Below are 22,722 nucleotides of genomic sequence, written 5' to 3' on the forward strand. Positions count from 1 at the left end.
TGATACACCTGGCATGAACAAACGCCGCTGCCAGGCAGCCACGTGCTGAGCGGCGCACGCCACGCTTAACCACCTATCCACCATCTTTGCCCAAGCCACGGGGCACCCATTGCACCACCAAGGAATCACCTACACGTCATCAAGTAGTTGACATATTAGAAAAACAAGTGATTCATACTTAATCTCAAAAGGAACCAATTTTAATGTTCTTTAGCTACCTCAAGGAACTAGGGTTTGGTCAGCGTCAAGTCTTGTTCTCAGATGTCCTTCTTGGTGACCTTCTGTCCGAGCTTTGTCCCATAGTAATCTATGATGGCCTGGAGTCACGCCTCATGATGGATGTCGATGATGCATTTCCTGCAAGCTCACTTAGCCACTGCCTCCGCCGTTCCCTCGAATCCGTCGTCAAGTTTGAAGTACTCCTGCATATACAGACACGATGTATGCATTAGTTATTTCAAGTAGAGTCCAATGAGTGCATTGTATTGAGCCATGTAGTGCGAGGAAGACTTACCCAGAACTCCCGAATGACGAGCGCAGCCACGGTGCCTGCTTTCCACGTGGGGTGTGGACTCGTAGTGGGCAAACGTGAAGGTGGGCTTGAGGTTCCCGACATGCATGACCATGCTAGGGAAGTGTCTCCTGCACAGGAGACCTAGGATGCCATTGACATGGCGGGAGGCAGTGTTCCCCGACACAATCTCCCACCCCCTACAGAAGTGATTAAGAAAACATATTAGTCTCTATTTCGATATCGAACATAGCATAAGAAGTAAAAGTGATAACATGCAAAGGCACTTACCTTTGCCCCTCTGGGCGAATCACTGGGCGTAGACGAGTATGCGGTCGGCCTGGACGGTACCTTGGTTTTGAACCAGGAAATAAAATCGAGGCTCCCTTGTCCCGCACCCTTGGAAAGAAGGGTATCACATTCCGGCGGGGTTGGTTCCCTTGAATGGGGCCAGTATTCATGAATGAATTCCCTGTAATGACAAACAAGGGGGTTGGATGTAGAATAGTGCGGGATTATTGAAACAAGTCCATTGAGAACTTACGCAATATATGGGTCCACCTCTTCAAGGTTGGTCAGCACATATAACATGATTTTGTGCCACTCCACATTTGTCAGGGGCTTATTGGTTGATGCACCTGCTCTTCCAAGTTGCCCTCGGAAAAGGCTGAGGCTCGAGGCATTTTTGTCAGCATTGTAACAAGGAGGTGGATTACACTAGTAGAGAACAGACCTTTGATCCTCGGCCAAAATGGGCTCTAGTCCCGGGATTTTTTGCGCCCGGGACTAGAGATACCTTTAGTCCCGGTTGGTGGATCCAACCGGGACTAAAGGTCCCTACCCAACGGCTACTGCGCCAGACAGAGGTGGCAGGGACCTTTAGTCCCGGTTGGAGCCACCAACCGGGACTAAAGGTTTACTTTTACTCCCGGTTGGTGGCTCCAACCGGGAGTAAAGGTCTACTCCCGGGCCGTGGCTGCGCCCGGGGTTGGAAAGTTACCTTTAGTCCCGGTTGGATCCATCAACCGGGACTAAATGTTCTCCCTTTATAAATCGGCCGCCTCCTCCTTCCTCCCCGAGCCCGAGCTCAGCACATTTTGAAGCTCACTGCAGTAGTGTTCTTGCTTCCTCCCTCCCTCCATTGTTCCTCCATCCATTCTTCGATTCCTCCGTCGATTTCTTCGATTCCTCCGTCGATTCTTCAGTTGTAAAGGTTACCAATCTCATACTCTCATTTTTTACCATTTTCTTATGCCATTTTGTTCACTATATATATTTATGGTTCTTTATTGTGGTTTTTTCATTTGTAAGCAATTTGAGCTCAAAATCACTTCAAGCTTGCATATTTACATGAAAGAAGGTTAAAGTATATATAAATATAAAGTTAGAAAATAGTTAGAAAATTATAGCAAATCCTTACTAGTTGAACTTGCGGACCGTGTTCAGGTCGGCGAGGATGTTCTCTGCCAAGCGGTAATGGACGTCAAGGAGGAGCTTTGATTCTACGAGGGAGAGCGACAACGGTCGTGGAAGACCGTGTTCCCTTCCTCATAGAATCGGAGCTCTTCCTTGACCAAGTACGGTGCCGTCCGGTGGAGAAATGCTCGCCGAGCTGATCATGTAAGTAAGGTCAACTAGTACGGATGGTTATTTATTCACATGTCCCGATATCGTCGCAATAGTCTGTCAATCACCGTATCTAAACGTAGTATATATAAATAAAAACTTAGAAAATAGTTAGAAAATTATAGAAAATCCATACTAGTTGAACTTGCGGACCGTGTTCAGCTCGGCAAGCATGTTCTCTGTCGAGCGGTAACGAACATCAAGGAGGAGCTTTGATTCTACGAGGGAGAGCGACAACGGTCGTGGGAGACCGTGTTCCCTTCCTCATAGAATCGGAGCTCTTCCTTGACCAAGTACGGTGCCGTCCGATGGAGAAATGCTCGCCGAGATGATCACGTAAGCAAGTTCAACTAGTACGGATGGTTATTTATTCACATGTCCCGATATCGTCGCAGTAGTCTGTCAATCACCGTACTTTTTATTTTAACTTTTTATGAAATGAAAAACTTAGAAAATAGTTAGAAAATTATAGAAAATCCGTACTAGTTGAACTAGTGGACTGTGTTCATTTCGGCGAGCATGTTCTCTGCCGAGCGGTAACGGACGTCAAGGAGGAGCTAGATAATTTTATAGTTTGTTAATTTTATTTGTTTATAAAAGGAGAAATTTATAGTGTATTAAAAAATGAGTATAGAGAGTAGATGGCAACTGCTTCCGGGTCCTCGGCCTCTCATGGGTTTCCAAAGCGACTTAGGCCGAGCCTTCCTCTCATTCCATGCGGCAAGTGTCGTGATGAGATGAAGATTGTGATGGAGTACTGAGTGAAGAAGGAGGGTCCCAACAAGGATCGTATCTTCTACAAGTGTCCGGATCGCAATGAGTTATTTTATCGTATTTAATGATTATGGTTAGTTTATACCTATTTTCATGATGGTTGTGATTAAAGTTCTAATTTTTTGTTTTAATTTCAGTGGGATGGCAGTGGACGATGTTCAGGCTTCTACTGGGAGGAAGAGTATGTTGAACTCGTGCAAAAATATCTTGCACAACAGGCAGATACGGTGGCTAATGAGGCAGTGATCCAGCCGAAGAAGCCCAAAGATGTTGCACAATCGGGGGATCTGTCTGTTTTAGTTGAGATTGGTCGCGAAATCCTTGTGCTCCTAAAATGTATTTTAGCTTTAGTTCTTTTAGTGGTAGTTGGGATTGTCTACATTGTAGCGATGCTTTCATAAATTTGTATCTTTTGTGGTGGTACGCATGTTGTATAAATAATTAATTATGATCTAGGTTTTAATATGATATTTATGTCATGTAATGCAGATGAGCCATCATTGGATGTATAATGCTGATCGCCGCTCCCAAGAGTTCATTGACGGCGTGCATTCTTTGTTACGTGCGGCCGAGGCAAACAAACGCGACAGTTTCATGTGCTGCCCATGTGCCATATGTAAGAATACGGTGGAATATCCTTACTCAAGGACTCTTCATTCACACTTGTTCAAGTCGGGTTTCATGCCAAACTATATTTGTTGGACAAAGCACGGAGAAACCGGTGTTGTAATGGAAGAAGGTGAAGAAGAACAATGGGACGACAATGATATTATTCCTGATGGTGCGTGCTTCAATGATACTGCAATGGGAGAAGCTGAAGAAGAGGTAGCCGCAGAAGATGAGCCGGCTGATGATCTTTGTCAGGTCATTCGTGATGCACAAAGAGAATGTGAAAGTGAAAAGGAGAAGATCAAGTTCGAGCGGATACTAGAAGATCACAAGAAATTGTTGTACCCAACTTGTGATGTAGGGCAGAAAAAGTTGGGAACCACACTAGAATTGCTGCAATGGAAGGCAAAGAATGGTGTATCTGACAAGGGATTTGGAGAGTTACTAAAAATCCAAAAAAAGATGCTTCCGAAGTACAATGAATTGCCCGCCACTACCTACGAAGCAAAACAAGTTGTCTGTCCTATGGGGCTAGAAATAGAGAAGATACATGCATGTCCTAATGACTGCATCCTATACCGTGGCAAAGAGTACGAGAAATTAGATGCATGCCCGGTATGCCATGCGTCGCGGTATAAGATCAGGCGAGATGACCCTGGTGATGTTGAGGGCGAACGTCCGCGTAAGAAAATCCCTGCCAAGGTTATGTGGTATGCTCCTATAATACCATGCTTGAAACGTCTGTTCAGAAACAAAGAACATGCAAAATTGTTATGATGGCACAAAGAAGACCGTAAGGTAGACAATATGTTGAGACACCCTGCTGATGGGTCCCAGTGGAGAGCAATCGACAGAGAATTCCCGGAGTTTGCAAATGACGCAAGAAACTTAAGGTTTGCTTTAAGTACAGATGGTATCAATCCTTTTGGAGAGCAGAACAGTAGTCATAGCACTTGGCCTGTTACTCTAAGTATCTACAACATTCCTCCTTGGTTATGCATGAAGCGAAAGTTCATTATGATGCCTGTGCTCATCCAAGGCCCGAAGCAACCTGGCAATGACATCGATGTGTACCTGAGACCACTTATTGACGAACTTCTCATTTTGTGGAATAAAGAAGGTGTACGTGTGAGGGATGAGTACAAACAGGAACACTTTGATCTGCGAGCATTGTTGTTCGTAATAATCAATGATTGGCCTGCTCTAAGTAATCTTTCAGGACAGTCAAACAAGGGATATAATGCATGCACACACTGCTTCGGTGATATTAGAGGTGTATTCTTGAAAAAATGTCGAAAGGTCGTGTACCTTGGCCATCGTCGATTTCTTCCTACAAATCACCCCGTAAGAAAGAAAGGCAAGCATTTTAAAGGGAAGGCAGACCACCTGACCAAGCCTCACAACCGAACCGGTGAGGATGTACTCAATATGGTCAATGATGTGAAAGTCGTCTTTGGAAAAGGACATGGAAGCCAACCTATTCCGAAAGATGCTAACGGTCACGCACCCATGTGGAAGAAAAAGTCCATATTTTGGGACCTACCCTATTGGCAAGTCCTGGAGGTCCGTAGCTGGATCGACGTGATGCACCTGACGAAGAATCTTTGTGTGAACCTGCTAGGCTTTATGGGTGTGTATGGAAAGCCTAAGGACACATTTGAAGCACGACAGGACCTGCGTTGTTTGAGAGAAAGAGACAACCTGCATCCAGAGAAGACAGATGATGGATGCCATTACTTACGTCCTGCTAGCTACACTCTAAGCAAAGAGGAGAAGGAAATCATGTTTGAATGCTTAAACAACATCAAGGTACCATCTAGATTCTCCTCGAATATAAAGGGTATTATAAATGTGCTAGAGAAGAAATTCTGTAACTTAAAGTCCCATGACTGTCACGTTCTCATGACGCAATTACTTTCAGTTGCATTAAGAGGAATTCTACCTCCAAATGTACGTCTAGCCACCATGAAGCTATGTGCATTCCTCAATGCAATTTCTCAGAAGGCAATTGATCCAACTGATCTAGCTAAACTACAGAATGATGTGGTTCAATGTCTTGTCAGCTTTGAGTTGGTGTTCCCTCCTTCCTTCTTTGATATTATGACACACCTCCTAGTTCACCTAGTCAAGGAGATTTTCACTCTCGGTCCTGTGTTCCTACACAACATGTTCCCCTTAGAGAGATTCATGGGAGTCCTAAAGAAATATGTTCACAACCGTGCTCGCCCAGAAGGAAGCATCGCCAAGGGCTATGGAACAGAAGAGGTCATTGAGTTCTGTGTTGACTTTATTCCCGACCTTGACTCGATTGGTGTTCCTGAATTGACACATGAGGGGAGACTAAGCGGAAAGGGGACACTAGGGAGGAAAACATATATTGGTACGGATGATGATTATTTCAATAAAGCGCACTACATAGTTCTACAGAACTCCTCTTTGGTAGATCCGTATATTGAGACACACAAGGATCTCTTACGATCCGAGTTTCCAGGGAAGACTGAAGCTTGGATTACGCATAAGCACATGGAAACTTTCGGCGGTTGGTTGCGAAAAAAATGTCAAGGTGATGAGAGCATCCATGAGCAACTGTATTTATTGGCTATGCAACCATCATGGCATATCGTCACATACAAAGGGTACGAGATAAATGGGAACATATTCTACACAGTAGCCCAAGATAAAAGGAGTACCAACCAAAATAGTGGTGTCCGCATAGATGCCACAGACCCGAATGGGAATAAGCAGACATATTATGGACGCATAGATGAAATATGGGAACTAGAATATGCACCTACTTTGAAGATCCCATTGTTCAAGTGCCAATGGGTCAAGGTGACCGGAGGCATGGTATCAGTAGACAACGAGTATGGAATGACAACAGTAGACCTTAGTAATATTGGGTACAAAGACGAACCATTCGTCCTTGCCAAGGATGTGAATCAGGTGTTCTATGTCAATGATATGTCTACCAAACCAAAAAGAGGGAAAAACGATAATGACTCAACCAAAGAGCCAAAGCGCCACATAGTTCTTTTAGGGAAAAGAGTCATCGTGGGAATTGAGGACAAGTCGGACATGTCAGAAGAATATGAAAAGGATGACCGAATTCCGCCCTTTAAAGTGAACAAAGACCCTAGCATCTTGGTAAATGATGAGGACACTCCATGGTTACGAAGCGATCATAACCAAGGGACATACGTAAAGAAGTTCACTGCTATGCCCACTTGATGATATAGTGATTTAATATAGTGTGTGTTTGAGATATTATGTAATAATTGTGAATTCAGATGTTTATTATGTCATGTTTCAAATTAAATCAATGTTTGATTTGGTGGGATTTCTCTCTCAAAAAGGTAAATTAGGATACTGAGTGATGAAAAATTAAAATATTAACGTTAAAATGATGTGAAAACAAATTTCCTGTCCAAAACCAATAGTTTTAATAATTTTAATTAAACACTACATTTTTGCATTAACGAAATAATAAATATTAGTTACATTATGTTTTATAATTCTAACAAAAAATAAAAAAAAATTAGGTTATAGATTTTTCCTATGTGCAATAAACAAAAAGAAAATTCATATTTTTAACAAAATAATTTTATGCCTTTTATTTAATTTACTATGTATTTAACAAAAACTATTGCATTTCTATTGTATTTAACAAGACTATTGCTTAAAACAGGCGGGAAACGAAACTGCAGGCCACCTTTACTCCCGGGTGGGAAGCCACCCAGGAGTAAAGGTGGGCTGCAGTTTCGTGGCCCGCCAAAAAAACCCTTTACTCCTGGTGCGTGTTACCAACCGGGAGTAAAGGTATACTTTACTCCCGGTTGGTAACACGCACCGGGAGTAAAGGTACCTTTACTCCAAGTTGGTAATACGCACCGGGAGTAAAGGGTTTTTACTCCCGGTTGGTGGCTGGCACCGGGAGTAATTCTCTCTGGTATATAACCTCCAGCGCCTGGCGCAGATCGATCCGCTCGTCTTCTTCCTCGTCGAACACCGCCACCCTCTTCTTCCTCGCGCCACGTCCGTTCGCCTTCCGTGACACCGGTGCCGCCCTCTTCTTCCTCGTGCGGCCTCCACCGCGCGCGCCCGTGCCCCTCCTCCGCGTGCGCCCATGGCCCTCCACCGCGCCCTCCTCCACGCCCGAGGCCGGCCTCCACCGCGCGTTGCCCCACCGCGCCCGAGGCCCTCCACACTGCCGAGCTCGATCGAGGTGATATATTCGTCGATCTCTTTGTACATTCGTCCGAGCCCTCCACTGCCGAGTTATAGATCACGTCGAAAACTACAACTTTGGTGTAAGCCATGACAACTCTCGAGGTCGATTGAAAATTCCAAATTTTGAATCACAAAATCTAGGAACTAAAAATGAATATTTGGAACTCTAAATGATTTTAAATAAAAAACATATCTTAACGCAAGTTTTAAATATTTGGATATTATATGGATAAATTAGCAAGTTTAATTACAGTGTCAAAAACTGCATTTTATGGTACAAAAATACATTTTAAGATCACTGGGACCTGAACTCATGACAAGTTTAATTAAGGACCACCAATGAAATTACTTTAGAAATTAATTAGATCGATGTAAATCCATGGCTTGTATAATAAACACGCTATATATTATTTGGAGACAACGCTACGAACCATCCGCTAATGAACTTTCATTACAAACTCCTCAGGATGGCAACCATTGTCGTTGTCACTAAAGCTGAAAATGATCCAGCCCATCAACCGTCATATATTCATCACTATATGATATGCCATTATTCCAAGATGCAGTTTCAATAGAAGAATTTTTTCTATCTTCATAGATCAATGTTTGTTAACGAAATTTTATCCAAATATATTCATGTAGGGTCTTTTTTTTGAAGGATTTGTTGTAGGATATATAATGGTCAAATAGGAACTCAATTTTGATACCCAGTTTGTAAACTAAGCGTTTTTTAGTTTATCAAAAATATCACATGTGATGATGTTAGCAGTTTTGGTTGGACTTGCATGCATGGCTACAGACAATCACGCACCAACACCGCCCCGGCCCGCCTCACGTCGTCGTCGTCATCAGCACGTCGGCCCACCTCACGTCATCGTCGTCAGCACACCGGCCACCGCACCGACACGTATATATACGTCATTTGTATTCATATGCATTTCGTCCATGCGTTTCTATGTATACGGCGGAGCACCGCCGCCCTCGTTCACCCATGTGTACAGACATATATACGGCGGAGTGGAGCACCGCCACTCTTGTCACACCGCCCTTTCTCGTGGCCTAGTTGATCAACATTCGTATTATCGTTATCGTTAATGCTAAACAATCACACCAGGGCGAACCGCGCTGTTGATGTCACCGACGTGGTTCACCCTAGTCACCGACGCAATTTGCCCTCGGCCGTTTATGTATAGCCCTAATTCGCCCTAGTACCGACGTAGTTCGTCCTAGTGTGGCGAATTGCGTCCGTGACCGAGGGGCAAGATTTAATAATGCATATTGTTCGTAGATTTTACGCATGTAATAAGCAAAGATTTGACGTACTATATATCGGTTTTGTTTTTTGAAGCTAGATGGCCGACCCGAGAAATATGGATGAGGAGGAGTTGATGATGAATTTGATCAACACTGGCACTCAAGTTGTCGGCGATGATGGTGCTAAAAATAACGTGCAAGAGGATGCAGATGACGAGAGTCAGTACTTAGCTCTTGAACAAAATGAGCAACAACATATTGGCCAAGTATATATTTTTTATTATTAGCTATATATATTATCATATGTCTTATGTGTGCTCATGACATTAAAAATAATGTTTATGTTTTGTAGCCCTCTGGATCGACATCAACAACTACAACGAATAGTAAAAATGTTCGAGGTCCCAAAAAGCCATTGGAGGGTCGCTTCATCATCTCGGAGTTCAATGTGGATACAGGAGAACCGGGGGGGGGGGGCCGAATAAAATGAAATTTGTGCACCACTATGGTTACCTTGTATAGGACCGGCTCCCGATTAGTACCCGTGAATGGAAGAAGAAGACCAATGCTCCTCATATCAGTTTTGTCTCCGATCATGACAAGGCGTTAATTTGGAATGATGTCTTGGTACATTTCACGCTCCAAACAGATGGTTATGATGATATAATAGATGGTGATGAATTGAAGGAGCGAGTTAGGGATTGGGCAATGAAGAAGATGGCCACCCAGTTTTAGACTTGGAAGAAACACCTATACACGACGTATGTCAAGAAGAACATAGCACCAGATTTTACTATCCTAGGCCCGATCTCAAAGCAGAGGCCCTATTGGGATGAGTTTGTACAGTACAAGATTTCGGAAGAGGGTGTGAGTCGGGTGATAAAGAACCAACGTAATGCCCAACAGAAGACATACCACCATACCTTGGGATCAGGTGGCTACCCGACTGCCATTAAGAAGTGGAACAAAATGGAAGCAGACCTTCTTGCCAAGGGTATCAGACCAGAATCACTCGAGTGGGGAGAACGTGCAAAGAATTGGTTTTTCGCTCATGGGGGAACACTAGACCAGGAGACAAGGAAGTGTGTTTATGGCGCAAGACTGCAAGAAGCAGCAGAAAGATTGTTTTATGCTCAGAGAGCTACTGCTAGTGGTGCGTTCAGGCCCAACAGAGAGAAGGATGAGCTGACATACGCCATCGGGACTATTGAACATGGTGGCTAAACTAGAGGCAAAGGAAGTGTCTCGTGGGAGCATGGATTCCCTCAGGACAGACCTTCCTATAGAAGTCGCCAGAGAAAGAAGGAAGAAGAGGCATAGCGGCTCCAGAGGTTGGAGGAAGCGGTGCGTGAAGCACAGGAGCGAGAAAAAAACCTTGAAGCGAGAATGCAGGAGGAAATCAGAAGGCAAGTGCAAATAGTAGTGAGTGCAAGCAAGCAGGCATCAGAGCCAGGAATCAACATTAGCCAATCTGTTCAGTTGAAAAGCAGTTGCGCTTCCACGGAGATACCAAAGCAAGGGGACACAGGACTGCGCTTCCCAGTGGATGACGTCACTGAACCTTGTACAACGTGTGAGCTACACATTCCGAAGGAGAATTCCACAATCAAGGTAGCTATCGGTCTTGTTAATCCTATCGATCGAACCAAGACACCAAGGATTCATGGGAATATAATCCAAGAAGGATATGCTACCATCTCGGTAGATAAAGCTGAAAAAGGTTTTAGTGATTTGCCTCTTGACATTCCTGGAGGTGATGGCGAGAAGACTCTAGGAGAAGCGGAGAAGACATTCATTCTATGGCGCAAGCGCTACATCATCATTCCAGGGATGTCGGCTCCACCTCCTCCTGAACTACCTCACCATAGGTACATGCGGATGAAAACACTACATCATTAATTTGTATTGGCTTAAATAATTAACAATCTGCTCATAATAATATGTCATTCCTTTTTTTGTAGCAGATCCTCCCCCAACCTAAATCCAATTGTTCAATCGCCAGATCATCATAGTGCTCTGTACGATGACATTGTGTTGGAAGACGAGGCTGCATCCACACCATCTCCAAGGAGGTCTCCAACGCCGCAGCCGCCACCTCCAAGGAGGTCTCCAACGCCACTGCCAACACCTCCAAGGAGGTCTCCAACGCCTCCCCTGCCCCCGCCTACCAAGAAGCCTAGCAAGAGGCCAGCCCCTCAAATGAAGAACCGGTCCCCGCCTACAAAGAAAGCCACCGTGAAACCAAGGGCTATTCCCAAAATAATATCTGAAGAGAAGGAAGAAGGAACTGATGCATATAAAAAAGACATGTCTAGATTCTATGACAAACTTAAAATGAATCAAGAAGCAAGGAGAAACCCGGAGAAACCGTACTTCTTCGTAGCTCCAGATATTCTAAGAAAAAAGGTGACTTCTTACCAGCAACAACAGCGGGAATCTCATAAGCCGTCCAAATCAACGTTATCAGACTATGACCGCACTCTCACCAAGTCAATTGAGGCGGCACAGAAAAAGAAGCGGGCAGGGAAAGGAGTTGCCCAACTCGGACAACAAGCGCACCAATCAATCCCCCGCTAGTTGTTGGTAATGAATATGGTTCGAATTTAGGATTAATGCATCAGGCAAACATACCTCCGGATGTTGATTTGGATCACCTTGGTGAATTTCTTGATGAGACTGGTCTCGACCTTTACCAGATGTTTGGTGATGGAAACATTGAGAGTGCGGCGGAGGTTGATATTTGGAAGAAAAAATTTGTACTAGGCCAGAGTCTATACAACCCTCAAGCCTTATCTGATCTGGGGACGCAAATGTATCTGCTAAACAAGTGGTACATGCAGGCGTCTACCAGTGGAGACTTCTGCGTTGGTGTCAGAATTAGAGACGAACATTGGTTCCGTGGCGATGATGTTATGTATGTTGACTTTGCAGAATTTCATCAACTATGCCACCTGACCTCTCTGGACAAAGTTATCATTAGCTGCTATTGCCTGTAAGTAATAATTCTTTCGATCTATTATTAAACTCATCATATTTGTGTATATGCATATAAATTATCCTAACAAGTACTATATATATGCAGATTTACAATGACAGAGCTCAGAAAGGAAGGCTGCAATGAAATTGGTTTTGTTGATCCCCATATAGTATTCAAAGACCCAATTACTCCAAAGACTAATTGGAAGTCTGAGTCAGAGAGTAACATCATGAACTTCTTAGTGAACCAACGCCACAAGAAGGATATACTCTTTCCCTATAACTTCAAGTGAGTGTTAATCATGTCGATCATAGCCTTAATGGCTCATATGTTGATTCTAGTTAATTAATGAGTGTTATGCGTTATATCCTATAAACACATGCAGCAATCACTGGATATTGATGGACATCGATCTGGTGAAAAGTCACTTGATAATCTATGACTCGATGAGAAAACCACAACAAGACTACCAAGATATGATAGATATTATCCAGAGGTAATTTCGGGATCTCTAGCAACTATATATACACACAAACATGATGATTAACTATATCTGATGACGTGGCAAATTTTTTATTGGGCAGTGTTTGGAAAACCTTTATTGAGAAGCAACACATGGAAAAATACAAAGCGCCACTGAATGTAATCCCTTTGAAAGTAAGTCCCCTGAATCGCATCATCTTTATTAATTAAACATATAGCTTTTACCGGATCACCAGATTGGATGACAAATCTTTTTCTCGTAAAGTGGTGTCTGAGGCAGGAACAGGGGAACAACTACTGTGGTTACTATGTTTGCAAGTTTATCAAGGTGCTCTCCCAAAGAACTCCTACAGAGAGACTCAAAGTACGTTAAAAATACACTATATATTCATTTAATTATTATTATTGATTGTGTTACTATGTCTTTATATATATATATGTACATATATTAATTTATTTTCCTTTAATTCAAACCTGTAGACTCGATGGTTGGAGGAAAAGGTCATACGGCAAGACCAAATCAAAGCAATTCAAGAGTCTATAGCCGGATTTTTTAATGAGCAGGTCATCGATTCCAAGGGCGAGTTCTACTTCGACCCAACACTGCCATTGAAGCCAAGCTAGAGGATGAGAGGAAACTGGTTATGTCACAACAACTATAATGCAATCTTTTGTAATATATGCACATGAAATAATATAATGTAAAATACACATATGCATGCATGCGTGTAAATATATATATGATGCATGCATGCATATATATATATATATATATATATATATATATATATATATATATATATATATATATATATATATATATATATATATTTCTATGCTTGAATTGTGTGATTTAATACGTTCATTGTGCTTGAACCGAAACATACTATATGCGTGTATAAATGTATAATTAGCAGCGTACAATACGACTTCGAAAACCTATTTTGAAAAGAAAACAAAAAAATGAAAAGAAAAGAAAAAAGAAAAAAATCTTTAGTCCCGGTTCGTATTACCAACCGGGACTAAAGGTGCCGGCCCTCGTGGCATGTCAGGAGGCACCTTTAGTCCCGGTTGGTGTTATCCACCGGGACTAAAGGTCCTCCTTTAGTCCCGGTTCCTGACCCAGGACTAAAGGACCCCCCCTTTAGTCCCGGATGCTTGCTCCCGGGTGGGGAACTGGGACTAGAGGGGGTTCCCCACCGGGAGTAAAGCTCGGTTCTCTACCAGTGTTATGCACACTTGGAAGGTTGTCAGAATAATACAATGTTGTGAAGTTTGACACCTCCTCCATAGTGAATGCACTTGCAATGGAAGCCTCAATTTTGCCTTTGTTTTTACACTTTTTCTGAAGTGTCTTTAGGCATCTCTCGATTGGATAGCACCAACGGGCCTACACGGGCCCCCCCATTCATGCCTCATACGGGAGGTGCAATATCAGATGCTGCATCGGATTGAAGAAGCTGGGTGGAAAGATCTTCTCCAACTTGCAAAGCAAGATAGGTGCCATTTTTTGCAAGTCAGCAATCACGGTCCGAGATAACTCCTTGGCACAGAGCTGGTGGAAGAAGTAGCTCAACTCTGCCAGCATTGTCCATATGTGCTCAGGGACAAAGCCTCGAACCATCGTTGGAAGAAGCCGCTCAATCCATATGTGGTAGTCATGACTCTTCATCCCATTCACTCGGAGAGTAGTTAAGTTCACTCCCCTCCTCAGATTCGCTGCATACCCATCAGGGAACATTAATGTCTGGATCCATTGGAGTACTTTCCTCCTTTGTCTAGGGGTCAAGATGAAATCTGCCTTAGGCCTTTTCCATGTCTTGCCGCCTCTAGGAGCACGCATCTCTCGATGTGGTCTATCACACAACTCTGCCAGGTCCACTCTAGCCTTAGGGTTGTCCTTTGACTTTTCAGTTTCCATGATTGTTCCCTAGAGTGCCTCGGCGACATTCTTTTCTGTGTGCATGACATCAATGTAATGCGGCATAAGAAGGTCATCAAAATAGGGGAGCCTCATTAAGCCCGACTTATGAGTCCACATGTGTTCCTCGCTGTATCCCACGAAGCCATCACCTTCTTGATTCTCCACAAGAGAATCTATCTGTGCATGAACCTCGGCACCAGTCATCATCTGTGGTGCAGGTTCTGTCACTACGACACCTTTCGTAAAGTTCTTGGTGTCTTGCCTGAATGGATGCTCAGGAGGGAGGAATTGACGATGTTTGTCGAACGACGAATACTTGCCACCCTTCTTGAGCCAGATGAACCTCAGACGATCCTTGCATAATGGACATGGGAACTTCCCATGGACACACCAACCGGAGAATATCCCATATGCTAGGAAGTCATGCATGGAGTACTAGTACCAAACGTGCATTTTGAAGGGTGTCTTTGTAGCTCTGTCATATGTCCATACCCCATCCTCCCAAGCACTAACCAATTCATCAATCAGAGGCTCCATGAAGACACCCATCTTCTTCCCCGGGTGTCTAGGAATTATCAATGACAAGAATATGTTCTGACGTTCAAAGGCGACGCCAGGGGGGAGATTGAGGGGGATGACGAACATGGGCCAACATGTGTAGGGGGCAGCCATCAAACCATAAGGATTGAACCCATCTGTTGCCAGCGCAACATGTACGTTACGAGGCTCTGATGCTTTCTCATTATGAATGCCATCAAAGTGGTTCCATGCTTCACCATCGGGCGGATGTACCATCTTGTCAGGATTGTATCGTGTGCTCTGTTTGTGCCACGTCATCTGCTTAGCGGATTCCTCGCTCATGTATAGCCGTTGGATCCTCGGCACGAACGGGAGGTACCGTAAGATTTTCATCGGGACGGTAAGCTGCTTCTTGTGGCCATCCCCAGAGTCTACCTCCAGGTACCTGGAGGATTTGCACTTCGGACAGTACTTTTCATGCTCATGTTCTTTCCTAAAGAGGACACACCCATTTGGACAAGCATGTATCTGCCCGTAAGGCATCTTGAGTCCATCAAGGAGTTTCTGGCACTCATACAGGCTCTTTGGCAGAACGTGGCCCTCCGGAAGCATGCTAGCAATCAAGGCCAACATACCATCGAAGTGTTGTCGACCCATGTTGATCTCGGCCTTGAACCCCATCATGCATCCAATGGCATCGAGTTGACAAACCGTTGTCCGATCATGAAGGGGTTTCTGTGCCGAAGACATCATGTCATAGAACGCCTTTGCGGATGCCTCCGTCTCCTTCGCACGTCCATCAGGGATCTGTGCTTGTTGATAGTCATCTAACATGTGTGCAACCCTGCCATCATCATCAACATGCTCGAGGCGTGGTCTCACCACTTCCTCTCTCATCCGATGGGCTTCACTATGGTGGATCCACCGGGTATAGTCCGGCATAAAGCCATGCTTCTGAAGATGTATACCCATGTTGTCCTTCTTTTGCCATTTTCTGTTTGCACACATGCTGCAGGGACACTTCATTAGATGCGCTCTATTCGCACCCCCGCCGAATGCATGGTCCAAGAAAGCCTCGGTCTTCTGCCCCCATTCAGTGCTGAAATCACTCTGACTTCTGTATCCCGTGTACATCCACTCATGGTCATCCATCCTCTAAAATAGATATCAACGAGTAACGTAACCATCAACTGCATCTACGTGGTGTTCCTACTATCTAATAGGTGAGGATATGTCCTAATCCCACCCGCGGATGCATAGACGAGGTTAGTTTCCATGGTCTACTCCGAGCCGAGATAGAATTTTGGCGGCACCTCCCCGTTGTTCTCCAGAGAACAACACGGAGGTGATGCCAAAACTCTATCTCGGATTGGAGCAGACCATGGAAACTAACCTTGTCTACGCATCCACGGGCTGTCTAGAAAACGTGGACAATCCGAAACAGATATGGTTATACATATGCAAAGATCTGCATACTTCCAACCATATCTCTTTTGGATGGGAGATGCCTAACTGGGTTACACCGATCTACGACAACGATAAGGAAGAGAGGTTATTTATACCTAGGGTGGCAGTGGAGTCAGGCTAGCGGGGCAGTGGCAAGTCGGTGCAGTGGCGAAGCGAGGCTGTGTAGGCAGGATGACAACACCGACAAAGACGATCGGGGTTGCCTAGGTAGTACGGGTCCCCTCCGACAGGTCCTGCTCTCCAAAACAAGAAACACAACACTATAAGTTGAAAATTTTGGCAGAACCTCCCCTGTACAGGGAGGTTTCCAAAACCTACAAAAAATAACGGCATGAAGGCCGACATTCACAAGGGCACGAAGGCCGACATTCACAACGGCATGAAGGCCGACATTCATGGCACGAAGGCCGACATTCACAAGGGCACGAAGGCCGACATTCACGACATTCACAACAGCACGAAGGCCAACATTCACAAAGGGATGGTGCATATACCTTGGGCGGTGGTGGGACGTGCACGCGTAGAAGAAGACGCTGAGAACTCCTCCTCCTTCTCCTTCTCTTCCCCTTCCTCCTTCTTCCTCCTTCCTCCTCTCCTTCTTCCCCTTCTTCTCTTCTTTTCCTCTTCTTCTCCTTCTCTTCCCCTTCCTCCTTCTCCTCTTCTCCTTCCTCCTACTTCACCTCAGCCTCCTCCCCTCCAAGAACCGATGGCGAGGGGGGGGGGGGGGGCGGGCTGGGCGCGGCCCCCACGGGGAGGGGAGGTGAAGGCGGCCCTCCCTCTCCTTCTCTGGCGGCAGTGGGCCACCGGCGTTTGGCGACGCCGGTGGGGGCACGGGTGGGGCGCGAAGGGGAGGGGAGGGGAGGAGAGGCGGGCGCACGGGTGGGGCGGGCAGGCCGGAGCGGCGGGGTCGGTGGCCGCCGGCATGGCGTGGGCCCGCAGCAGCGGGCGGCGGGGCTAGGGGCGGGCGCGGGCGGCGGTGCTGGGGGTGCAGGGTGGGGACGCAGCGCGGGGATGGGGGTGCGGGGGTCGCCGGCAGTGGCGGGTCTCGCCGACGGGGGCGGGGCTCACCGGCGGGGGGGCGGGCGCGCGGCGGCGGCGGCGGGCCACAGAGACGGGTGCGGGGGCACGCGCGCTTGTGTGGCCGATGGGGCTTCGGGGTGGGCCGGCCGAAGGAAATTCCCTTTCCTTTGCCGAGTGCCCGCGAACTGGCACTCGACAAAGGATTTTTAATTTTTTTTTCAAATATCTTTGCCGAGTGCCGTAGATATGGCGCTCGGCAAAGAGTTTTCTTTTTTTTTAAAAAAAAAGAAACAACCGTACTTAAAAGAAAAAAACTTACCTCTTTGCCGAGTGCCGCAGATCTGGCACTCAGCAATTTTTTTTTAAACTTTCACCTTTGCTGAGTGCCCCCTGTTAGGCACTCGGCAAAGAGTCATTGCCGAGTGCCAGAGTTGGGCACTCGGCAAAGCATAATTTTTTTTTGTTTTTGCCTCCAAACTTTTTCTTCAGCCCTTACACATTAAGTTGAAGTACATCCTCAAATTTGACACATTTCTCGATCTTTTTGCTATATATCCTTAATTTATTTCATTTAATTGTATTTTTTCGGGAAATGTAAGTCTGAACTACATGTGCATCGAATCATGGAATTCGACGAGTGGAAAATTGATATTTGCGTTACTTATTGTATTTTGAGACCGTTTCCAGGAGCACGCCCGAAGTTTCAAACATCTCACGCATGAAACATGGCGACAAAATTGCGGGTGAAGTGTTTTTTAATTATATAAAATGCAAACGAAGTTCGAAAATCATGAAACTTGGGGACGCGTCTTTACATCACATGTGGAGGCTATGGTAAAAATTTGAGAATATTTCGCACACGTTGTCACGTAGGATGGTTAGAAACCTAGACATCTCACGTGGTGATCACGTGAGATACCCTTCTTGAAGTACCCTTCTTGAAGCAAAACTGAAATACCCGTCTTGCATGAGAAAGAGAAGACGTGGTTGAAAGTAAAATAGTTTTGGCATTGATGGTGAAAGTACTGTATAGCTAAAGCCGTTTATTTTGCACTGCATCAGGTGCAGTTCTTCACAGGTATGTGTCCTGACAAGGTTGTCATCGGCAATAATACCCAGCAACTTTGAAATTAGCTAGCTAATATATATGTCAGTCCTATAAATGCACACAATGACAACAGATTCTTGTCATTTGTAGTAAGAAAATAGAAGAAAAGAAACACAAATACCATAAACACACACAATGACAATGGATTCTTATCATCTGCTAGTAATAAGAAATAGAAGAAAAGAAACACAAACATCATAAATATCCGTGCACCAGTACTGAGGGGGCAATCATGTATTGCATTTTTTACTTTATTAAAAATAGACACATGAAAACAGAGGATATATAATTAGCATAATTAATAACATGGTCTCCAGGCAAATGAAACTTAACAAAGTACACACAGGATAAACAAATATAATTTGTGTTTGCTTATTTCAACCTTATGATGACATTTATACCGAGAACCCTGATGGAGCAAAGCGCATGAGGATGTTGGAGCTTTCAGGTTTTGGAGCTGCGATGTCCTCTTCTCAGCAAACGGCGCCACCACGAATCAGCCAGAACAGTCTTATAATCCACAAGTTCTTTGAAAGTCTTGTGAGGCATCCTCTGTCCCGAACATATCTTGGCTGCGATCTCGTTGAACTGACTGGTCAAATCTTGGTCTTTATCAATCCATTTGATTGTTACCGCGCAGCACAAGCCTAGCAAGGCCTGCTGCAGTTCGCTTAGTCCCTGGTGTTGCTCACCCTTTTGTTGATGAGGGGTAGAGCTGCTTTCCTGTCCATTATCATTATCATGCGGAACACCACCTTGTTCTAAGTCCAGGTCGTCCTCTGCCAGAAGAACGTTGCCGCCGTTGTTTGCTTCTCTTACAACTTGTTTTCCTTCAGTCGTCATGAGCCAATGGACAATTTCTTTGAGTACCTGAGGCACCAATAATGGTAGTACAGACTTCAGAGTGACAACAGTAGTACTCTATACAAATATACATGATGCCAGTAATATAGGAATGAAAGAGATGTTTTACATAAAAAAAATGTTTGTGCACAGGTACGTTAATTACCTCTTCCATCACATTGGCGACGGATTTCTTCAGCTCCTTGAGATTTTCATCATCCTTGGTGTAATATCGACAAAGATCCCCCAGGATCATTGCTGCATCTATTCTGTGTGCATTGTTTTCGGCACCTGCAACTGTTCTGGCGAGGCTGCCAATAACATAAACAACTGATGGTAGCTTATCGAAGATATCATGGCCTGCATCTTCTCACCTGCTAATCTTGTGGTGTAGCTACTCTTTTTTAACAAATGAGTGGCATCGCATATCCTGCCAACAAAGTGATAATCTGGCAGAAGAAAAATGTGCAGAAGTATCCATACGAATATTTTGCTGCTGCTTGCACCAGGCACAATGGAGGGCGGTGTATGTATATCCACCAGAGGGCGGTGTAAGAGGACCTGTGCGGCTTTTCTTTTCAGCCTCATGTGACATTTGAGGCACCCCAGGGTTCTCATGATCGCTGCTTGGCTGCTGCTTGAGATCTCACTTGTCAGGTTTGTTGTTTCGGTCCCTGCTCCTAGACTAGCCATGAACCGATTCATGAATTCTAGTGATTCCTCTGCTATGCTGTACCATTCATCATGATGGTCCATGTGGAGCTTGTCTGAGGTTAGGTGCGCCATCGTCTTGGATACCAGACCTTCAGTGTTGCTTATGACTCTGCAGTTGTTCTCGTTCACAGCAACCTTCCGGAGGATACGGAGGCCTTGCACCACCAGATCTCTGTAGCCCTGGAGCGGGTTACGACTGTCACTTTCATCCGTTGCTCTTGGAGGTGCGTCGACTTTGAAAGTGTACGACAGCTCCTCTCCATCTAGCAGCCAGTCCCGCTCGTACTCCTTGGGTACATGCCGAGGTCGCTTATATCCCTCAGGTCGCCAACTGTATTCCTCAAATGTACTCCTTGGGATGATATGCACTCAATCATCATGCCTTGAGGTAACTGGTCCAAACGGATGCTGCCAGCAACAGTTGCCACTATCCTAGCAGCTCCCACCCTGATCTCTGTGCTATATGGGCTTGTCGGACCAAATGTCTCTAGCAGTCGCTGGACCACATGGCTGAAGGATGCTGATCCAGTCAGTAGTTGTTTTAGAAGACCTGACCGTTCGCTCCAGGGAGTTACTGTGCTAAGAATCAGGATCCCAGAAACGTAGTCGTACCTTGACTTAGATTCCATCAACAACTCCACTGCATATGTGACGAGATTCCTTCCTCTCGCAAATGATGGATCCTTCATACATCCTGCCACAGTTTCATCTAGGTACTCCGAAACTAAGTCTCTCTCTAGTGAATAATCTTTGGCCACTACTTCCACTAGTCCGGTTCTTGCCGCTAAATCATAGATGGACCTGTAGCCGTAAACCACACCTTGGGCCACGGCTAAGGAGTATAAGACATTGAGCGCTGGCTTTAGGTTGGCGCCTCCATCGGGATTACCGTAGTCATGTTGTATGAGATGCCATAAAGAAATTCCAGAAGAGAGATACATCCCAAGCATATACAGAATCGCCAGAGGACACAAGACTATACCAAGCACCAGCATTTGGACAGCCGCTAAAACAAGTCCTACCTCGACGCGTGCAACCGATGGTTCTTTGTCTTCTTCAATATTTTGTGATGAATTCGTAGAAGTGTTTGTGTGTTTTTTGAATGGTCTCATGACCGCGACAACTACAGCAAACGTCAAGCCCTCAAAGAACTTCCAACGTCACTTGCCTTTTCCTTTAAAAGGAAATCAAAGACCCTGTTAATAAAGTGTTGCAAGCGAGATTATTAGTTATGGGAAGAAAGGCGAAGCCGTGTGCCAATGCATGAAAGCTACCAAACTGATTTATTGAGGACAATGCGAATCGGTGATGAGTTGGGCAAGTTTATTTATAACAACTAGATAGACACTATAGAGTAGTAGTATCTATTATATGTTATAAAATGAACAAAGAGAAAACATTACAACTTAATATATATATTTTTAATTAGAGGTATTAAGTAGCAATAATTCTTGTCTATTAAGATTTTATATGTATTTATTTATCAGATTGGCCGTGGTATAGTGAATATTTACATTGACCGTTGCGTTAGGATGAAACCAGTTAGCTTCTCCCATCCGACTACAATCAGCAGGCCCATTTGACTCTCTACTCTCTCGTCTGACGGACTTGGATAAAACCAGCGCCTCCCCACCACCAGCACCTGGCACATGCCTCGCGCCGCGCCGCTCCACCGCCAGCACCCGGCTCTAGCGCAGCGCCGCCACCGGCACCTGGCTCCAGCACCGCGCAGCTGCCCAGCTCAAGAGTAGCGTCGCCACCAGCGTCCAGTGCCACATCATCGATTTCTGCAGCTTCGCTTTGCATTGGGACGTCCAGTGCTGCTGATCCGTGCCAGCACCCATGCTGCTGATCTAGTGTGCTTTGGATCGTGTCCCGACCACGATCCTGAGTCCGTACCGCGCCGTCCCCGATCTGCGTTCAGGAACAAAAGTTCCAGGAACGCGGAACCCCACCGTGACCCGCATTATGTGTTGTGTTCGAGTTTGGCTAAACAAGGTCTGCGTCTTATACTACCATGTTTATGCCTTCTTTCCCGTTGTATGAACTTGTGTCATTCCTTTTCTCTTGATGAAAAACTTGCCCTACGGCGCATGTTCATGAGAAAAATGTAGTAGCATTGACCTATTGTTTTATTATAAAAAATAGTGCCTACAATTATATATATCATGGATATTAATATCATTCGTATGTAAGCCATTAAGGAGAGTTTTTTTTATGATACCTCAAACATAACATATATATTTATCACTCATATGTGTACTTGATCTATGTGATGGCATAACCTGTATTTGATATTGTCAGTTTTTAATTCATTATTAGTGAAACCCAAGTGGATAATTTATGAGCATTTTTCATGATAGAAGATCTTGGTAAGATGAGGGCAAATTTTAGTTTTTGTTTAGCATTGACATAAATGGTAATTAGACGCAAATCTAAGGGGTAACTTAGACTGTCCACCATAATGGTAGGTGGATAATGGAAATTTAGGGGTTACTTTAATGTATATTTTATAATGGCATAAAGGTAATTTATATACAGATTAAGAGGTTACTCTATATTGTTTTTCATGATGGCAGAGGTGGATAATTATTTAGGCAACACAATATAGATCTAATGATTATCATTATCCGTGGTGATTAGAGTCTTGAAAATTGGTGGCTAGA

The 22,722-nt window shown here is 44.7% G+C and overlaps 1 pseudogene; it reads right to left on the reverse strand.

The window, feature by feature from the left end:
• Positions 1-14,391: 14,391 nt before the first annotated feature.
• LOC136503524 (uncharacterized) lies at positions 14,392-21,168 on the reverse strand (annotated as a pseudogene).
• Between the last annotated feature and the right edge of the window lie 1,554 nt (positions 21,169-22,722).

Source organism: Miscanthus floridulus, chromosome 14 (genome assembly GCF_019320115.1).
Source record: "Miscanthus floridulus cultivar M001 chromosome 14, ASM1932011v1, whole genome shotgun sequence".
In the NCBI taxonomy this organism is placed as follows: Eukaryota; Viridiplantae; Streptophyta; class Magnoliopsida; order Poales; family Poaceae; genus Miscanthus; species Miscanthus floridulus.